A 15,564-nucleotide genomic window follows, 5' to 3' on the forward strand; every position below is an offset into this window, starting at 1 on the left:
ACAGCTCCTCTCTGAGAAAACTTGTTCTTTTGGGGGGCAGCAGCTTTGACAAGTATTGCTGACATGGCACATGAGCGACCTACTGATATAATACTGTATTTAAAGTTTTCCAGCTGACTACTAAAACAGGGTCCTACACAAAAAAAACTTCTGCTCTGCAATTACAGAAAGCTTTCATCATGGATAGAGAAACCAACTCCTCAGAAAAGAACTACTTGCTTCAATGAACAATCACTGCAGTGCAAAACCTAAGAGGTTCTGCACCTTAAATCATCTAATTGATTTTAAACCTAGAGCTGTTGGTTACAGTTATTTTCTTAGAAATCTTATCCAATCCAATCCCTCCATTCTTTCTTTTATTTAAAACACGTTATTGACAGAGCCTTTATTTAAAATATGAGAATAACTGAGTGGAAAAAAGTAACAATGAGAAGGCAATGATCCAGAAGAGACAGCTTTCCTCAGATTTCACAGTTAAAGCATCATGTTCCAACAGGCAGATAAAGAACACAGTAATTTGTAGCCACATCCCATATGCTCCTTTCTGTTTCCTGTTCTCCTCCCACCAGATTCATACACTGCATTACTTTGGTATTAGACCAGGACTCCTTAAAAACTGTCTTTCAGCCTGGATTCTATTGGCAATTAAACCACTACATTGTTCAGATATATACAAGCCAAAGTAGACATAAATGAAAACAAAAAAAAGAAGACCAATAAATACCATTAGTTGTATAACTAAAAATATAACTGCACAATGGCCGTTAATATGATCCACACCTCTTCTATAAGAGACAGCCCCTAATATATCACTGCCTATTTCACATATGCAATAAGCCAAAAAAGCTGCAAGGGACATGGTGTGATTACTCAATAACTTCATTAACTCCAGAAAGTACACAGAGATAAATTACACAGTGCAGAATATCATGTATCTCAAACAAGCTTCCATTTTTCTCAGAATGTTAATAAAAGCTTTAAGACATATTAAAAAAAATAAAAAAGATAGTCATCCTGGGATAAGTAGCAATTTTATGCCTGGGCCTCATGTGTCACCCAGCTGAATACACAGCATAGGTAACAAACAGGGACAAGAGCAGAGGGCTGCATCTGCCAACATCAAATCTCTACAGGAAGAAAAATTTATTCTTTATTAATAACATCTTCATTGAAAAACAATGAGTCAGGAACTCCTGCAGAGTTTTCAGCCATTCAGCAGACAGTGTGGCATCATCCTGTCCCACACTGGTTCAGTGTTAATGTGGGGGGAGAGAAGCACTGGGCAGCAGTGTAATGCCTAAAGAGGCTACTGGGACAGAGGCTAGACAGTGATAAAGAAATAAAGTAGGGATTTATTAAAAGGCCTTTAAAGGATACACCTTGGGCAGTACAAGAGCCCAGCCATGGCTCCACTCAAGATGGACCTGAGCTGGGCCCAAGATGGACAACCAGTCACATGTTTTCACACTTTTACAAGTTTTGGTTCATTTACATATTTGGGTTAATTCTCTAATTACAGCTGATACCTTGGAACCTGTGGCTCCTCTGGAAATTAGCTCACAGAAAGCTAAGGAAAGATATAATTACTCCGTGATGTATTGCATCTCCTTTGTCTTTCTATTTGTTCCACACAGAACATTTTGCACAGAAAACAATACCATGTCCATAAAGGTTTTATGTACACACACTTTCCCTCCTGCATTTCATTTGCAACAGTGAGAATTTTTGTGCTATATTCTGCAAATACATGGACTATTGTACAAAATTGATACTTTAGCCTTTTCAGCATTCTCTTCAGGATAGGCAAGTCGGGGGTCTCTGCAGATACATTATGAAATGATTGATTCTGCAGGAGTATTCCTTGGTACTTCTCAACATTTTAATGATACAAAAATAAATTGAGTTTAGAAATTTCCATCATTCTTCTCTCTTTTCTCTCTAAGGAGAACATGTTACATTTTTTCTCTCAAAGGAAAAAAAAAAGCAATCACACTTCAACCATTAATGTTCTCACTGAAATTGCAAAGCATCATACTAAATGTACCAGCATCCCTCTGACAGACATATAAGAGCACCTATTCACCAGTGTAATGGAAAAAGTTAGTGATTGCATATACTGAAGTGATTGAGCCAACAACTACTCTAATGAAAGGAAAAAACCCTGATTAATAACAAGTGCCACTAAAAGAACAGATTGTTTTTTAAGGAATGAATCACACAGAAAGTAGTAATACATTGTGTCCTTGTCCATTGGCTGGGAATTGGTAAGCGAAAGAGCACAAAGACAAATGTCTAAAGATCAGCAACAGTTTTTCTAGAAGGATTTAAGAATTAATTTCTCCCTCCTCTCCATGTGCAGGTGTATGGGAGAAGGTATTTCATGATGATGTGCTTCTGGAAATCTCTTTCATGTTAACTGTGCTGCTCTTTTAATGGTTTGTACTTTGTGTTAAAGTGAGGAGGATGCAGGTGGTTCTACCACAAAGCACTGCTTTTGTATTTTAAGTCAGCATATTATCTCTATAAATCAAAATAATAACTGTGCCTTGGCATACTCCTAAACCCTGAAATGTGCACACACCCCTATTTGAACAATTTTAATTCAGTAACACAAAAGACAGGAAAACATTTTCAGCATTAGATAAGAGGAAATTCCAAGGGATCCAACACACAACACCCAATTTTAGGGTAATGACCAACTTTACATGCAAGCCATGCTCAAAAGCAAAGAAAACAAATCAGAGTCTAAATGAATCAAGTGTTATAATTCCATAAACGTTTTCTACATTTATTGGGATATTTTGCTATTTCTAAAAGTGGAAATACACTGATTTAAAGAACAATCCTAAAACACTGTCATACCTCAGCTGGACTGGTTATCCCATGATACCATTGAAAGATTTTTACCAGGTAAAGCCTAAGAACTGGCCAAACAAGAAAATTGCATGCAACTGGTAAAATTCTATACAGCCATAAACAGAAGTCTGTTAGGCACATTCTTGTACATCAGCTGCTTTTTATTTATAGGAAATACTGACAAAGAGAACTCAAGAAAGATTTTCAGTCAAAAAGAAGGAAACAATTTTAAAAGAAAACCCTGAACATTTTTTCCTCTGCTTTCTAAATCAGAAAATTATTTGAGGCAATGTCTGAATCAGAGGTGATAGTTTTGGAAAAATAGTGTTTAATGAAGTACATAGATCAGCTTTGTAAAAACATTTTAGAAGTCACCAGATCCCATTCCAAAATAACTTTGCTATTTTACCATAAAATTGTTGTTCATTACTGATGGATGCTCCCTAGCCAGATTTAACAACTACCTACGTGAGACTGACAGCACACAAACACAAGACACCAGTTTGCTGTGAAAGCAGGGGATAGATACACCTCCTCTCTCACACAACTTCAGAGAGAGCCAGGAACTGCAGCCACCACCAAGAGCAGTTCCACCATTCCCAGCAATTTCAGTCTGACAGGGCTAAACATCAAACACAAGCCTCATCCATACATTCTTGTCCCCCTTCTCCTGCACTTACCCAGCATAAACCAAAGCAAATGCTGCTGAAATTTAGCTCTTGGTCAATATGGGAATTTGTGCTTGAACAATATTTTGTGCAACCAATGCACTGCATCCTTCACTTAAAATATAATCACAACAGGAGTTTCCCACTCCTTTCTCCTAAAACTTACAAAGCAGATGGGCTGTACACACAAACACACATGTAGTAGAAACTCTGATAGCCACCAGGAGGTCTGGCTTTACCAGCAGCAGAGTGTAATGGAAAATTACCTGGGCTGTTACAGTGTGCAGTTCTGGATATGAACTTAATCAACCCATTCCATTGCTTCCAATTTTTACCAATTTTCACTTGTTACAGTGCTTACATGAAACCATCATAGCTGGAACAACATATTTGGGGCATATTAGTTTATAATTTTCTCAGTGAAGCAAACAGATATACCTTCTTAAGAAGTACAATCCTAATCTCTTTAGCAATATCACTAACTAGATATTGGCTTTTTTCCCCCTGAAAACATCCAGATTTGTTACTCGGCAGCAAATTTTTTCAGATACAATGTCAGAGTATTGCAGCTTGAGAAACCTGCTTGGTGAAAACAAGAAAAAAAATCTGAACACAGATAAAAATAAATAAGCCCTTCCTACTGATTGCCACTGCTATAAAAATCCCATTTTCAAACTGGTATCTACACACTTCTTGTGGGGAAATACTAACTTATGTAGTAAGGGTACATGAAACAGCTGAAATTAGTAATGGAATAATGAAGAATTTGGGAAACTGCAAACTGTACCTTTCAAATGAGACAGGCTTTGCCTTTGCAGCAAGCTTGTATATTCTGGCTCTGAATCAGCAGAACACTTAAGTAAATGTCTCAATAGGATAATTATGCCAATAAGTATAAAAGTCATTGCATTGATTTTAGTGGTGTGACTCAAATCTAAGTGCCTACATATTCCAGCATTTTTCTGCATTGTGACCTTTAGCAATCATCTAAACAGAAACACTGCCTTCTGTGTTTGTAGCTACTCCTGACCTCAAACAGAAGCTTTGTATTCCACACATATCTCCATATTTTATTTTGAAAACAAGGTAATAGGCTTCCTTTCACTGTTTCAAACTGAGCTTCTTGCTGCTGCCATAAACCAGATCAGTAGGTTCAACAGAACAGAAATAGGAATTGGACATAATCCATACTGATGACACTGTATTATTAATAAATTACCTACTATGAACTTTCCATTAATTATTAAAGCAAATAAATTCTATTTTAAACCGTTATAGATACTAGATAATTTATAAATATGGGATCATTGAATTATAATTCAATTTTTCCCCCGATCTCGGTCTGTCCTTCTATTTCCAAATGACTTTGAAAATGTCCATCCAGCACTATTTGGTATGACTGTCCATACATGAACTTGAATGTCACCTGCAGAGCCAAGCCTGCTCTGAATCTGACAGCCTGCAGGAACCATGAGAGGACAGTGGCTGATCCAGAATCTGCTCTTTGCCATGAAGAGATTCTTTGCAGCATCCTCTCTAAGAGCACATACTCATTCCTTCCAACACTTGGAGCAATTCCTGTCCTTTGCTCCTGGATGGTGAACTGTAATTGTATTTTAAAGAGACTGAGAAGGTGAAAAAAAGCAGCAAAGTGTGAAGGAGTATGTCCAGTGCTCAAACTGTCTATTACTTGACAGGCAAGCAACCTGTCTTCTAGAAATTCACTTTGCTCTCTCACAGCTGATGGCCCCCAGCAGTTCTGCCATCAGATTCTGGGAGAGAATCTCCAAGTGCTCTGAGTGAGGAGTGACTGCAGACACGCCCTGCCTAAGGCAAGTCTGGGGGTGGCAGAGCACTGAGCAAAGGCATGGCTAAGTGCCCAGCATGCTGATGTCAGTGCTGCTGCCTGAGCTCTGTGAGATGCTCTGAGACAGGTTTGAAATTTCAATTCCTACTTATGGAGCACACAGGCAGAGATCCACGGGACAAGTTGTGCTGAAACTGCAAATTTTACACATCCCACTGATGAAAGGCAAGAGCTGGGTGACTGCAGCCTGTCTGTACCTACCCAGCTGAAAGAAAGAGTCTCCCTGACACTGGAGATGAGAGAGAACAATTTTTTCCAAGGGAATTTCTGAATGAGTCAGGGGGAGTAATGCCCTGAAAAATCTAGATTTCTCCAAGTTGTCATCCCTAAACTTCTTGACACTATAAGGAACAAGCCATGCTGCTAACACATTTTGGATATATTCAGAATTACTATCTATCTCATTATATTTATTATGATGAAAATTACATGTAAAATATTCTTAAATGAAGGGAATAGAAAATACAGAGACAAGTTGATTGCATTGAAATTACCTATTTTTCCAACAAATACAATCCTGCTGGCTGTGGTTTAGATAGAAATCAAATTAAATCTGCAGTAATTAATTAAGAGCTTACACAAGAGCTTACACATGCTGTCTCGGTTTGGTTTTGTTCAGTTTCTTCCCATAGTTGACACATTTTTTATAATTTTGGGGTTTTTTTCAGCTGGAATTAACACGTACAACAAAGAATAGCGCCACCAAGACAGTATTACTACTGTTCCAACTTCCTCACCTACAGAAGTCCTGGCCTGCTTCACCTCTTCTTTTTTAATCCAAGTATTGAGCTACTTGGGTTGAACAAAAAAATAAATTACTTTGACATGACTACAGTTGTAGTTTTAAGATTTGGAAGAATGCCTACCAGGGATTAGATGAGATCAGTCTGCTTACACAGAGTTTTATCTGGGTCTCTAGAGACAGAACTTTAGTATACTAAGCTACCTGAAAGCTATCTAACACTTAAAATCCAAGAAAATCTCAAAATAATTTTTCTGGGGATATAGAGAAGAGGAGTTGCAGTAGAGGTTGCTGCAAGCAAAGAGGTTGCTAGTTATAATATTATTTCTGGTATTATAATTTGATAGTTGTTAGAAAAATGATTATTAAAATTATTACTAGACCATTATGTGTAGTCTTAAGTGAAGCGGAGCTCGGACAGCAGTATTTTAGAAGCCATGCACTACTGAGGAGCAGCATGAATGCTGTGCTTGGTCTCACAGCTGCAACTTGAGAGTGCAGGGAGCTCAGACCTGGGCACAAACACTCCTGGAAGTTTGGGAAAAAGATCTGGAAACAACCATCTCACTGCAAGCCTTGGTAGAACTTCACTGGGATAAAAGTCACTTCTGAGCTCCTGTGCCTGGCGCGATTTGAGTTCCTCGATGATGTTTGATGTTTGTGCCTCTCTGTCCACTGGCAGCCTGAGGAGGGAGGCTCAGTGCTGATCCTCTAAACCAGGCACCAAAGTGCTCAGCTCCAGCAGCATCCCCATGCCCTGGGAGCTGCCCTTTGGTGCCACAGGCCTCCCTTCTGCTGGAAAGCTTTACCAGCCAGGAGATGAAAAGAACAGGATGTGATTACATTTGTGGATGTATAGGTGAAATTTGTCAGGCAGAAGATATATATTTAATCACTTACTGTGTTTTTGATGCTAGTAAAATGCATCACAGAAGGTGCAATCCTTCTAATGCTAGCAAAAGCACATACTGCTATTATTTATAGTATATAGTGATCAGCTTTATTTACTCCAAAAAACGTTTTCTACATAAAATTATGGCCTACAGGCAGAAAACCAAAAATATAATAATACTGTAAGTATCTCTGGTCTTTGGTCAGCATTTATCTTTTGAATTATTCATTTTATCTTTCCTGTTTCTGATTCACTGGTTTGCAGATGTTGGAAGAAGCACAAAACATCTCTACCACATGTGCTTTTGGAAGCCTAAATGCAGACAGATGATTAAGCCAACTTAATACATCAGTGATTTGTAAAATAATATTTTAAAGATTTGTAAAATAATTTGAACTGCATAAAAATACATTTATCTTAAAGGACACAACTCTGGAATATTGCAAGAAGCTGTCTCCATGGTGCACTACTGAAAAATTGCATTACTGGAATTCTACAGCAACTCCATTTCTTTATTTTATGTACATAATTAAAGGAATAATGAAATTTCTCTGCTAGATAATTCAAGATTTCTCCAAGAAGTGCTTTTATCCTGTCCTTAAAAAATACTTTTTGATGTTATAAGTAGAAACAACGAGAGTTCATGAGATCACAATTCAAATGGTAGTGTACATTGACATGTGATTTATAGTACTGGTCAGTGTGAAAGCTTTTACATCATAGATTTTCATTAATATCAAAATGAGGTTTTGTAACACAAAATACTTAGGAATAAAGTGTACTATTGTCTGCTTTGGTATCTCTGCAAATTACACTGACTCTGGAGTCCTGTCTTGGAATTTCCAGGCAGTAAATTGCTTATGGATTGTGGAGGGAAAGTTGGAATGAGGCTCCATCCCAGTGAGATAAACTGATGAGACACGAGCATAACAATTTGGCAAGCACATTCTGACACTGGATAATTCAGTACTTACTGCCCTACATTGAGCCATCATAGTTAGGTGTAGCAAGTTAGAATCAAAAGGTTTATGTTATCATACAGAATACACTGCAAAACTTAAACAAGATATTTATGGAAAAAGGGGGGGAAAAAGAAAGAAAAAAATAATAAAATGCCTGTCAAAGTCAGAGAAGACTTTGCTATTTGAAATTTGAATTGCTCACTATTCCTCTTGCTAACATTGAACACAGTCATTCTAAGACAGCTTCTATACTCCAACAAGGTGAACACTGCTATTAGAAAATGTTCTTAGTGTTTTTGTTTCCTTCTCATTCTTCAGATTATTTCAAAATTTAGCTCAAGCTATGAAAAAGCTCAAGATAGACCAGAGCTATGATGGAATTAATCAAAGATTAGCTTCAAAAATTGGAGTCCAGAGATTGGAAATTGTGACCCATGAACATTTTTTGAAACCAAACTCCATGGATGTCCAAGAGGATCCACAAAAAGCAAGGCAAGCAAAAGAATGGTTTGTTTCCTGTCATAGCATAGCTGTTACCTACTTTTAGCTTAGGTTAAATTTTCTAGAACTGAAGGCTCACAGAGATTCAAGAGGTTACTGTAATGTGTTATTAATGTTTGTAAATTGCTCTCACAACCTTTAATAAAAGTGAAAAGGACAGAGTTGTTGCCAAGTATTTTTCATTGATTGCCTGGAGATTCGCAGCAGTCATTCTCCTGTTTCACTATGGCAATATTAATAGAGATTCTCTGATATGAAAACCAGCAGAAATGAATGTTTAAGATCCTCAGAGTAAACCTTCCACTGTATGGATGTAATCTCAAGCATTTCAAATGGTGCTGTATCTAGAATAGAGACTGCAAAGCATGCTTTATCTTTTATGGCATATAAATCTACATATGTCTTGAAAGTATGAATACCCCAAAGATCCATTACACAAATTGTCCAGGAAACCACATTTCATCTTGAAGGCCTGTAACCCTACCAAGACACTGCAGTGGTGAGAAGCCACATGTTCACAGATATCTGATGTGCTCAAGAACTTCCCTGATTGTACAAGCTAACAGGAATTTATGAAATCACGGCTGTGACACTATTTATGAGGGTGATGTCTAATCACATACCTAGTACACTTAAGAACACAGATAAATCACATTCTTTCATCCATAGCATAAGGTTTGTTACTGTTCAATAAGCACAATAAGCTGCTCCACAAACTAAACAGATATTTTTCTGTGTTTGCAGTTGAAACAGCAAATATAATAAACCATAAACACGATCCCAGCCAACCACAAGCGTATAATAGGGTTTGGTTTTAAACACCGAAATTATAACCTGAAAGTAAATGTTCCTTGGCTGCAGGACAGGTTTTTTCACATCAAATACCAGGATCTCCCAGGCAGACAGGACATATGTACCACGAGGAAGGGGGAGATATTCAGAGCACACGAGGAGGGAGCCAGTCTGATTCCCTGAGCAGAGCCCTGGAAATTCCCTGCATTCCACATTTTCATTATGGACCCTCCCATGTTCGAAAGGTTGGGATTCTGACTAAAATGCCTCTCCCGAACTTGGCACATAAACCAGATCTCTTTCTGTTGTAGAATTTTCCAGAGAAGCTCACAAAGTGGCCTTCCCTTAGGGCATTTTCAATATCCTTTTGTTAACTGCAAAGCCATGTATTTTCACTAGAACATTAGGAACAATTTGTCTCAAAATTCCACTTTCATGTTAATATCAGTGATTGGGCTAAAAACTCTCATGTCAGTGAATGAGTTAAAAATTACTGGGGGATACAGACACTCAGACATCCCAGATATAACACTGTAATAATTTAAGTCTTGATTTTGTTTCAACAAACCAACTGTGTTCAGTATCAGTAGGGGTCCCAATTAAACTGCATACATAGTTAGCACATAACTCATTTTAGGCACCATTTCAGTGTAAGATTTTTTTTTAATGTCATCTGCACTAATCATAAGATAATTATGTTTATAAGAAGCGAATAATTACAAAGATTATCTGTTTTAAGTTGTTAATGTGCCTCACCAATAAACGAAGAAGCAGGAAGGTTTGGAAGGTAAAGAAGTCAATTTTTCTTAAAGCAGAAAATATAAGAGAATCTTTTAAAAAATAAATTTGAGATGTTTATCTATTGAAAGAAGAGCTTTGAAATGCAATTATGAGGAATTGAAAGAAAATTGAAGAGTAATAGACAAATCAAGTGTGCTTTATATTCAAGTCCTATTAAGAGTAGTTAAATTAAAGCTTAATTAATTTTTTTGAAGATGGACCCTGTCGGTAACTGATTCTACACAAGCATCCCATCTTCCTTCCATAAGCAATGGCAGGGAGTTAATATATAATAATTACTACAGAGAATTATTATAATTTTGTTAAATTATAGAAATGTTTGTTGTTTCATCATCTTTTTCAGTGTCAGAGACCAGCACTATGAGAAATTTTAGCAGACATGAGGCAGTAGATGGGAAATCTAGAAGACAATGGGCTGTAGGACACAGTCACAGCAAGACAGGATTCAGAACCCTGAAAAACCCAGTTATTTGGCAAACCTAAAGGATTTACATAGCAAAGTCAACAATCTACACATGTAAAATTAATTTCTGATAGAAATTCTAGGAAATACTTCAGGAATGCTTCTATCAGTGAGCCATTTCCATCATCAGCTCTGGATGTGGAGGGACAACTCCCCTCAGCAACAAATCTGCTTTACAAACACACCTACTGAACCCAGTTCTACTTATTGCTGACAAATACCACTGGCAATTTTCTGCCTGGCCTATGGCTTTCCATGGTCTGATGATTAAACATTTTTTCCCAGCTACTTAATAACACCCTTTACACAGCTTGAAAAGCAAAACTAAAAATAGCATCCTTGAGAGAGACCCTAGAGGAGATGTGTGGTTAACACTCCCAAACCAAATACATGATATTTTATGTTGAAAAGGTAAGAGGCCAACAAACTTTCTGACCTGCTGGTTTTCATATAAAGACCCTGAGGTGAAAGCATATTAAGGAGCCACTGAGCCTGCTCTGCACCAGCTAATATTAGTTTGAACTTGACCCTGAGAAGGGATATGAGAATGCAGAAAAAATGAGTGGGAAAAAAAAGAAAAAAAGAACTGAGATCCCAATATTGTCTCTTGTGCATGTCAGCAGTGGCTGCAGGGGTGGCCACTGCAGGCTACACTTTTGCAGCTCAGGAAAGGTTTATATTTTTCAAGCCATGTATCTGCCTTACATCCTTAGCCTGTCAAGGCTAAATCACTTTACTACTCTTCTCTGTCACCTCTAGTTATGCCTGCCTTGCTCTGTGTTATTGGAATCCTAAGTGACATGGCAAAAGCCAATTCCAGGTATTTTGGACAGATCTATTACCAACAACAAAGGGTTGTACAGCCCTAAGTGCTGAAACGTTTAAGCCTTTTAATACAATACCCAGTGTTGCATTATGCACATTTGAAGAACATAAATCAAGACTGACCCAAAAGTGAATCTTAAATAACTTCAGAAATGTTAATTATATTCAACAGTTCAGTATTAAGATGTCAGACAATCTTACAGAGGACTCAGTAGTACAGAGAAGCACACTTAGCAACCGCTCCTATCAGTCATTTGTGTCCTGTGGCTACATCAACAGTAAATCTCTTAAACACAAACAACAAAACCCTCAATGCATGCAAGATCATGCTGGTACTTACAGATTCTTTACAATTAACATGCCTAACATGATCACATTTAGTGCTCAACAAATAATTTTTTAACGTCATCAATCCTGAATTTTTTTAAAGCTACTTTCCATTCCTTTGACAGATGTGCTATGCTGCATTTCATTACTTTTTCTCCTTACCTTGTTCTTTTGTTTTAGATAAGTGATGAGGCCTTTGAAAAAGATTAAGTACTGGCAGGCAAAGCAATGGCCCAAACACAGATTTAATTGGAACCTCAAATCCTGTGGAAAGGAAAAAGAAAGAAATTAAACCATTAATAATTTAATTTTACTAGCAGACAGAGTGAGTTCATGTATCCTGCTTTAGGCAGCTTCCATTGCACTTCTTTATATTTGATTTCAATAGGTATGTAGCCTGTTAGTCAAACCATGGTAGAAAAATAATCATTAACAGGAGATTTCAGGTGGATGTGCACAGCTGCTAACAAGGGGTTAGTTCCCATCTGGAGAAGTAATCCACTGATTATTGGTAATTTCAGAATTTACTTGATTTAAGCTTTAAGTTCAAAAGGCACTTTTTTCAGAGAAACCTAAGAATCTTCCCATGGTGCAGCATTCAAAATGCTGTGTCCTTGCGCTGCTCTTTGCCCCATGAACACGTGACAGAGCACAACCATTATACAGCAATGTGACTCAAATGCAGCCAAGTCATAATGCTAAACAATTCACGCTTCAAGACAACAGCTACTGAAAGAAATTTCATTTCTTTCAAGATTGGAAGGGGCTCTAAACATAAAAACCTCCATAAAAGTAAACCATAAAAGCAATTTTTTAGAGAGTCAGAGGTTATAAGTTGTGGTATTGGGCAAGCGACAACAAAATAGCCAACAAAATAAAGCAACCCAGAGTATGAGTAACTTGTTTATTTCTGCAGTAAGATATCTCTGCATTAGTAATTTTTATTCAGACATACAGTACAAAAATCTCAGGTGCATCACAGAACATCTCTAATATTTTGGTCACAGAATTACGCTTTATATTTCAAAAGACCACAAGACCAGACTCTTACACAGTAGGTGGCATTAACACAAATTATTTCAATGGACCAGGAATAACTTCCCATGTAACCTATCTGACCAACGGAGCAATAATTTCCCAAGCTCTCAAAGCTACACTGGGGAGGAGGCTTGTTTCATTTTCCTACTTTGCTGTTATTGCACAACAAGTATATGTAAGTTTAATTTGGGAATACAATCAGATTTATGTACCATGACCTCAGTCACACTAGGCCACTAGAATTCAGTAAACATTCTGTAGTAGGCAAGGAGTTATCATTAAGTGTGTTCAATTACATACATAGTTATTATTTAATGTGGCAAATATATCTAAAGCCTGTACAGAAAGTGGCATTTCAAACTGCTGTAAGACCATAATGCAAAAGCTCCTTGCGTGATGATAGCTTGTATGGATATTGAATTTATTTTCTGTTGTTTGTTGATTGAGTACTCCAAGATGCTATGTGGTTTTTAAAGACTAAAGATGTCTATGACAGCAATATTTTTCATTAATTTTCTGGAGAACAAATTTACTGAAATGTCTCTCCAAGCATCACATCAGAAGCATTTTTCAGAATGAAGAGGTAATCTGTGGTCAAGATGATGATAACATAAATGTTCCATGCTCAGATTATTTTGTACATCATTTCCTTTCCAGAACTGATTAGCTCAAGGCACAACAAGGAGTATGTGACAGTCTGCTTGCAAAACTGCTGCAGAGGGAAAGCAGAGGCAGATTCCTTGCATGGCAGAGACTGTGTCAACAAAAGCTGCAGTGACAGGATGAGATCTCTGTGCACGTTCCCATCTGCCCCATGACGCTCTCCCAGGAGCCCAGATCGCAGCGCAGACGCGCAGGGAGGCTGAGCCAGAGCCAGAGCAGCTGCTGGGGCAGGGCTGGTACCCACCCACCCGGGCACACCTGACCCGGGCACCCAGCACCCTGCACCCTGCACCCACTGCTCCCAGCGGCCCCTGGCTCAGCAGGACCTTTCTAGTGCCCAGCTGTGCCCACCTGGCCTCAGCCTCAGACGGCGCCGCTTCATTAAGTGTGACCGTGTTCACAGGGGTCTGAGCATGAGGGAGGAGATGAGGATCTGACTCCATGTTTCAGAAGGCTTGATTTATTATTTTATGAATAGAAGAAAGGATTTCATCAGAAGGCTAGCTAAGAATAAAAAAAGAAAGAATGGCAACAAAAGCTTGTGTCTCGGACAGAGTCTGAGCCAGCTGACTGTGGTTGGCATTAATTAGAAACATCCACATGAGACCAATCACAGATGCACCTGTTGCATTCCACAGCAGCAGATAACCATTGTTTACATTTTGTTCCTGAGGCCTCTCAGCTTCTCAGGAGGAAAAAATTCTAAGGAAAGGATTTTTCATAAAAGATGTCTGTGAAAATTAAGTGCAAAGGCACCTAAAGAAAGGCCGGCATGAGCACTGGGAATTTTAACTTAGAGCTGGAAGCCAAAGCACAAGCAGGCTACCCTGTCAGCTACAAACCTCAAGTCCTCACATTCAGCTAAGGACATACCTGTGGATTTCTAATGTACCACAGAGAGAAAGCAGCAATGCTCAGCACTGGTAATTCAGCCTCAGATATTTTTAGAGGTTTATGACTGTCTTTTTTCCTGAAATTCAGAAATGAGCTTGAGGGGAAAACAGGCTATTTCTACCTGAAAACAATCCTTGGTCTAAATATCACATTTTCACTTACTTCTCCATCAATAAATAATTTTAAATAAAACTACTGTGCTTCCTGGTGTTCATTTCAAAAATGTCTTGCAAACTGCAAGCTCTCTAAGCAGCACTGCTCCCTTTAGCACAAAGAAACATTTGAGTCAGTCATTTAATACATAGCCATTCAAAGATATTACTGAAGTTTCACAGGAGGCAATTTTAGAGCCTGGAGCTCTAAATGACACTCAGACACTGAGTCCCCACCTAATATTTACTTACCTATGAAGCTATAAAATAACAAATACAAAAATAACAGCAAACACAATAGACATCATTACACTTTTGTAGCAAAACCTGCCAGAAACAGGACAATATCCCATCCTGAGCAGTAAAGGCAGGACAAATCAGCTGTTAGGTCTCCTCTGAAAATATGTGAACCCTTGGGACATTCAGATGCTGTGCTGTATACGAGACAAAGGAACGTGCCAGTTGGGATCCATGAGAACAATAATTGAAAAAAAAAAAATGACAAAATTGTTCAATAGCTTTACTATAAATATACTTATTGATGCTTCAGGCATAGAAAATTCAATAATGTGGTGAACAAACCTCACAATGTCTTCAAATTAATTCACATTCACAGAAATGTCACTAAGATAATTTTGAGGGCAACTGACTCCATCTAATTAACAAACTGAGTATTTAGAGAGTGACTGCACTGATTGACTGCAACCACATTCAGTACTGCTTTAGCTGTTGTATTACAACCAGCAAAATTTTAAACCTTGGAAATTGTGCCACACCTCACCAAATTGCAATTTACTGATATTAGATTTTTTTTAAGTTTGCCCTACCATGATGAATATATGCTTGGAGTGGAACAAGAGAAGAAATGACAGCATCTCCTCCACAGCCTGTGTTTGTGAAAGAACATACTTGAAAGAAAGACCATGCAAGATCTTGACATGTCCTTGGGGTATGATTAAAAGCTCATGAAGTAAAATAACTCAAAGACGACAGCTCTGACTTTAACCACCACTGGGGACAAGAGATCTTTCACTTAAGACATGCCAGTCATTCACAACTATAACTGAAATCATACAGAAGATGCATTTTAAAACCCAGTGATTTAGATACAAACCCCAAAC

General features: G+C 38.0%; 1 protein-coding gene across 4 annotated transcripts in view; it reads right to left on the bottom strand.

Moving 5' to 3' along the window:
• TENM1 (teneurin transmembrane protein 1) overlaps window positions 1-15,564 on the bottom strand; it is a 769,900-nt gene that overhangs the window by 455,545 nt on the left and 298,791 nt on the right. For all 4 annotated transcript variants that reach the window (XM_058032978.1, XM_058032976.1, XM_058032977.1 and 1 more), the window contains exon 3: window positions 11,859-11,960. The gene's annotated coding sequence lies outside the window, so the exon portion shown is untranslated. The remainder of the gene's footprint in view (window positions 1-11,858; window positions 11,961-15,564) is intronic.

This window comes from Melospiza georgiana, chromosome 12 (assembly GCF_028018845.1).
Source record: "Melospiza georgiana isolate bMelGeo1 chromosome 12, bMelGeo1.pri, whole genome shotgun sequence".
In the NCBI taxonomy this organism is placed as follows: domain Eukaryota; kingdom Metazoa; phylum Chordata; class Aves; order Passeriformes; family Passerellidae; genus Melospiza; species Melospiza georgiana.